This window comes from Aulonocara sp. 'chitande type north' Nkhata Bay, linkage group LG11 (assembly GCF_057382095.1).
Source record: "Aulonocara sp. 'chitande type north' Nkhata Bay isolate Kocher_YH1m ecotype deep benthic linkage group LG11, A_spYH_male_GT1.1, whole genome shotgun sequence".
NCBI classification, from domain to species: domain Eukaryota; kingdom Metazoa; phylum Chordata; class Actinopteri; order Cichliformes; family Cichlidae; genus Aulonocara; species Aulonocara sp. 'chitande type north' Nkhata Bay.
Window position 1 is genome coordinate 2,574,788 of NC_141354.1, and position 6,696 is coordinate 2,581,483.

Here is a 6,696-nt window from a genome sequence, read left to right on the forward strand (position 1 = left end):
AAAACAAGATGGCCACCACAAAGGTAACCTGCAACACTTTGTTACTCAAATGCTTCCCAACAGTACAAAACTTGTCAAAGCGTCTGTGACATTATGTTGCCAACATCTGCCACTGTGCTTTTCAGGTCACTAAAATTCTAGGAAGTAATGTGGTTTCGATGTGACACCGTAGCAGTAAAAACAACTGCTCTTTCTGGGCATCCCGTGTGTTACGACCCATCTAGGGCCAGGCCATAACATGAGCGAGGCACTCGCTTCCCCCCCAAGACCCAAGCAGTCACACGAAACCAATCCGTTAGATATGAGGTGATTTATTTACAATGTGAATAAAGAGAACCAAAACGGGGGTGTCAACACTTCAGGGTGAGCCAAGGCCAAAACAATAAACAAAACAAACCTACACAAATCCCGCACCCCTGACCTTACCAAAACAAAGTCAAAAATAAAGACAGAGTCTGACCTCCTTAACTAACTCAAAACAGGAGAAAACGGGTGATCAAAAGAAATGGCAGCTCACCCCTACCCACTCCACTTCCACAACTTTCAAGCGTATACTGCAGCCAGCGGCTACCACAGGACTACTGCTGGGTGATGAGGAGAAACGCGAGGACCTCTCCCGCTGTAGCACTCCAGCCTCCTTTTAATGGGCGGGTCCTCCAGCTGGATCCAATTACGCCGGGGCAGTATATCCACGCACCAATCGGAACAGGGCCCTGGCACAGCTAAATTAACATAGAAAAAACACAACACCTGCACAAACAAACACATGGACATACAAGTTCGTAACACCGTGGCATAAAAAACACAACAAACCCAGGACAAAAAACAGTTTACAGTCTAAGAGAGTCACATCTGTTTCCTCCTCAAACACAGGCTGGCTTATGTGATTGCTTATAAATATTAGTAAGCTAAGCCTTTTTGTGCCCAGTCTCTTTCTTATTCAAGAATCATGAACAATGACCTTAACTGAGGCAAGTGAGGCCCGCAGTTCTCCTTTTTGTGAAGTCCTGGATGGGTCATTTATGTGCTCTTGAACTTATTTTTGCTAGGCCGTCCACTCCCGGGAAGGTTTACCACTGTTCAAAGTGGATAGTGGCTCTCCCTGTGGTTTGCTGGAGGTGCAAAGCCTTACAATTAGCTCTTAGAATTAACTCTTCTCATGCTGATAGATGTCAGTGACTTTGTTTTTCATCTGTGTCTTTAAAACATGTTGTGTTGCTTTTTGGGATCTTTTAGCCTACTTTATTTTGTCAGAGCTTATTTTTAAGTGATTTCTTGATTCTGGAGGTACGACAAGGGGTGGATGTGGCTACTGAAACTGAGCTCAGTTTTCCAAAAGAGGTGGCTGATTCATGATTTAACAACAGAGTGTTAAGAATAGATTCCTTAATGTACATCAACGTTAAAGAGAATATAGTTGTGATTGCTTGCAACATTATAATATTGTGGTAATGGGTGTAAGGATACAAAATAGAAAATAGGCCTGGGATGGGAACAAAGAACTGAGGTGCAGGGCAGAAGGACAATCAACCCCCACCCCCAGGGCATGAAGCAAGAGTTACTGAGGGTGAGGGGCAGACAAAGGGCAAACGGACACTACCTTAAAAGGAGGTGGGGGTCAGGGTGTCAGCACCCTTGGACACTGTACTAGTGTATTTCCATTGTGGGGGTGTTTACTGTAGGGGGGAGGAGACCAGAGGTTATAACTGTTGTGTGGAGTTCTTTAGATCAGTCTTTAGCATAGGACTGCATTCAGTGTGCTGATCTCCATCTGTAAGAATAATGGGTAATAAAAGGATTGTGTAAAAGATGGAAACATCTCAGCGTGATCTCTACCAGGACCAAAAGAATCGCAGAGACCGGCGTTGTCTCAACAATTTGGTGCCAGTGACCCGGATCTTGGTAGTTGATCTCCATTTGGACCTTGGCTGAAGTGGAATGGACACTGAGGGTATTGCCGGCAAAAAACAAGGTAAGCAGAACCTGTTTAATCGAATCTGCATATTGGAAATTAAGCTAAATTTCACCCTAAAGTGTCCTGAACGCAGAAGTCCGTAAATTTAGATAAGAGATGTGTGTAGAAGAGAGCTGGTTTCTCTAAAAGTGAGGGTTGGAGTCCCGGAAAGCAGGACTTTCTAAATTCCATTGTCCTTGGATGTGGCTGCCCCTCCTATGAGTTGACGAATTCATAGGCCCAGACGACGTTTCTGGAGCTAGGTTTGAGGCCTGGGAAATTCAGGACCCCCGAATTCTACTAAAACGGTTTGAGGCCGAGGGAGAAGATTGGTTAAAATTCCTCCCTAAATTCTACTTTGTTGTGAGTTTGTGTTGTAAGAAAACTTAGGTTTGCAAAGTGTGATTGTGGACAGTGTGCAGTAGCGTGTGGCTGAATCTGAAGAACAAAAGGTGTGTGTGGGGGGGTGCTCCTTTGAGGACAAAGGAAAGTTGTGTAGGTGTGTGTTTAAACTACCTGATGACCAAAATGCAGGTGTGTGTGTGTTCCTTTGAGGGACAAAAGAGGAGACAGAGCGGATTACAGGGGATTAATGACAAAACAGTAATAGTAATAATATGGAGAATTTGATCAAGAACTAGATGAGAGCAGTTGGGGAGAAAGGAAAAGAGAGGTTGGAGAAGTGAGTTAAGAGGTTGATGTGCGGGTGTAAAACAATGGGGTAAAAAAAAAGGGTAAAAATGAAAAAGAAAAAATAACAAAACAAAAAAAGTGTGGAATTGTGAGAGGGGAATTGTCTCCAACTGGGGGGAGCGGGTGATACTGCAGGTCACCAGCTGCCCTTAGTGGACACAAAAGAGAAACAGAATATGAGTGTGGTTGATGAAAATAAGTAATAATAATATGAAGAGGGTTTTGTTTTTCTCAGTCAAAAACAACTAAAATCGTACTTTCGGGGTTTTTAAGACAGGAGAGAGACACAGCTGGAATTAATTGGACATTACGACACACGGGGAAGTGAAACTATAGAAACACTGAAAAGAGACACGGACCTTCAAAATAAAACAGGAAACATACCAACTGAACTCTAACACAGACGCAAACGTAACACAGACTGGGGAGACAGAACATAGGAACCTGAAATGTGGAACAGGAGGGCACAGAGGACACAAAACACTAGGGATAATTAGAAAGAACCCAAAATAAACAAAACCACAGAATGCTAATAAACTTAAACATAAACACGGAGTCCACAGACTCCGGACCAGGACAGTGAATGATCAAGTTGTCTCAGTGTGTCACTTGCAGGTGGGGAAATGGACCTGGATCAATTCTCCACAAGCAGCAGTCGGAAGAAAATTATAGGTAAAGATCATAGAAACACCCAGCCCGAGTTTTGGCTGAATTGTTTTGCAGCTTTCCTTCCTCATCCTGAAAAAGCAAGCTCCAAGGAAGTTAATCTCTTCTTGAAGACACGGAGTGCAGTTAACATTAACAGTGGACAGCAGTCCAAGAGACAACAGCAGAGTCCTGAGCAGAGAGGTCCAGCAGCGCTATGGGCAAACGACATCAGAGAGAGAAAGAGAAGATCCATCATCACGACTGCATGGATGGAGAGATGCGGTTCCAGCAAGCTGCAACTTCACAGTGGGTGAAGGACTTTTGAGGAGACTTTCTGAGTTTGACATTTGCCATGTTTGGAGCAAAATGGCAGTGAAAGAGACAGTGGGAGAATACACAGGACAAAGCTGAAAAGAAGAACTGCCATTGGACTGCTGGGGAAGACGGGACCACAGTGAAAGAAGGAGCAGGTGAGGAAACAGAGGAATGCTGTTGTTTTAGTGTGGGAAATCAAATTGGGTTAAGGAATCCAGGGAGACAAACGACTGCCTTGAAGTGAAGAATTGAAAAAGTGTCCAGACCACCACAAAAGGGGGAGGAAGACAAGCACTGAGGTATGCAAGTGCACTGCTGGACAAAACGGAAAGGCAACACCTCACATGCACACAACATGTACTGGGGGTAGCACAAAAGCATACAGGAAGTGCACACATCACAAGAGGGTACCTGTAGAAGGGGTTAACAAAACACAGTGTGGTTGCCTATGGTAACTCACAAGCATTAGGATTTAGCTGTGCCGGACTATGATAGAGATTTTTAAATTTTTATTTAGGTGTTTCTGAAACAAAAAGGTGGAGCGAAAGAAGTTTTGTTTCAGAAAAAAGGGGAGAGGTAAATAAAATGACATACATAAGTACAAAATGCATGACTAGGAAAAGTTTGGGGGATTTAATTGCCTGATGCATTTTTCTTTACTTACCAAGTTGAACCTGCCAATTAGATTTGGTGTGTTTTATTCTTTTAGAGAAGGTTATTCTGGTATTTTTATTTTTTAACAGTGCACTGAAAGTTTTGTTTGACAATTTTCTCTCTTTCAAGCAGGCCTGCACGATTGGATCTGAAAGCGCTATACTAAATTTTTTCTTGAAAATTATCGCAAGCTGAGCTTCTCCGCTTTACAATGGGCTCTGGAGAAAGTCACTCATTCGGGACGCAATCAGATAATGAGTAATAATAATAATAATAATGGATTGGATTTTATATAGCACTTTTCAAGGCACCCAAAGCGCTTTACAATGCCACTATTCATTCACTCTCACATTCACACACTGGTGGAGGCAGCTACAGTTGTAGCCACAGCTGCCCTGGGGCAGACTGACAGAAGCGAGGCTGCCATATCGCGCCATCGGCCCCTCTGGCCAACACCAGTAGGCAGTAGGGAAAAGTGTCTTGCCCAAGGACACAACGACCAGGACAGAGAGCCCGGGGACCTTACGGTTACAGATACGCTTCCCAACCCCCTGAGCCACGGTCGCCCCAGTAGTAGGTAGTCCCTGCCTAAAAGGATTTCGCGAGGTAATCCATTCTAAAATTCTTTTTTTTGTTCTTTTTGAAATGTCGTCATATTGCTGGCAGTAGAAATTTAATGCGACACAAGAGGTTCTGCTATCAGCAATAAACACGGGGACTGACTGGACTGACAAAAACTTGACTGACTTGACATCAATATGCAAGATTGCACCTCCACCCAGAGTGACAAAAGGGTGGATGTATGTATGTTTCTTTTTACAGGAGCAGAAAGATGACAGCAACAGGTTGCATGGGCTTTGGGGCCGTGCTGACTTAACCTTTTAATTGCCACTTTCTGTGTCTGTGAATTTAACAGCGGTGTGTTATTTATGACCTTGTATTGTTTACAGTGCAGAGGTCACTGTGAGAAAGTGTGCATACAGATGTGCTGCGCTAACATCTACATCACTTTTTCCACAGCAGAGGGTTAATCATATGATCTAATCACATGATTTACAGCAGGACACACCGCTGGCTAATGTTTTTTTTCTTACAACAGGGCCTGGAGTGAAGCTACTCCAGGGGAGAAGCCCTGGAATTTTTAAGAGACAATGTGCAACTTTATTGTGCATCTCTAATTGTTTTGAATTGACACATGGCAAGGACCATGTGGCAAAAGGGGTTTGCCGGGGTAGTTTTAATTTTTAATTACAGGTGCAGTGACCAAACTGACGGAAGGAGATCATTCATAAGATGCAGACTGAGACCTGGACAGAAGGCTTCAAGAGCACCAGATGGGCGACCAGTTTTGCCTCCAGAGATCAGAATGAGAGCTTTTGAAGAGGCACATGGGTTGGAGAGACCACAGCTCGATGCAGGAAGCACACTGTCGGAAGCCTGGTGGGTACGTCGGAAAGTGATTAAAAGAAAGTGGTTGGAGCCGAGGTGAACAGGACCAATTGAGTTGGTGGACAGGACATTGCACGCTGTTCGACCGAAGGGCAAAGGCGAAGCCGGGTACCACTGGAGCCAGGAAGGTCGTCGAAGGAGCAACTTGAGCACCAAAGGGGGAATCGAGCCCTGACTCAGACGAGTCAGAGAACACCCAGACCTCAACCACAGGGGCAGAATAATCCCCTGGTCTGTGGCAAGGTCTCAGGGTAGTCTACCCCTGAGACTGAAGAAAGAAGAGACGGAAGAACGCAGAGACTCACCCCACGCTGGAAAAAGAAGGCTGAGGGAATAGATGTTGAAGGCTATCTACTTCACACCACCCTTCTCAAGCAGTTAAACAGAGTTTATCTCCGGAAGTGAGGAAAGCATTCACACCAGGTCTGGTCAGGTTTAGGAAACCAGTTATGCCCTAGGATGAAGGAGAGGTGTGATGTGATCTCTCATTTGAGAGATCAAAAGGGGGATTGTTGAGAATAGATTCCTTAATGTACATCAACGTTAAAGAGAATATAGTTGTGATTGCTTGCAACATTATAATATTGTGGTAATGGGTGTAAGGATACAAAATAGAAAATAGGCCTGGGATGGGAACAAAGAACTGAGGTGCAGGGCAGAAGGACAATCAACCCCCACCCCCAGGGCATGAAGCAAGAGTTACTGAGGGTGAGGGGCAGACAAAGGGCAAACGGACACTACCTTAAAAGGAGGTGGGGGTCAGGGTGTCAGCACCCTTGGACACTGTACTAGTGTATTTCCATTGTGGGGGTGTTTACTGTAGGGGGGAGGAGACCAGAGGTTATAACTGTTGTGTGGAGTTCTTTAGATCAGTCTTTAGCATAGGACTGCATAGGAATGCAGTGTGCTGATCTGTAAGAATAATGGAATAAAAGGATTGTGTAAAACATGGAAACATCTCAGCGTGATCTCTACCAGGACCA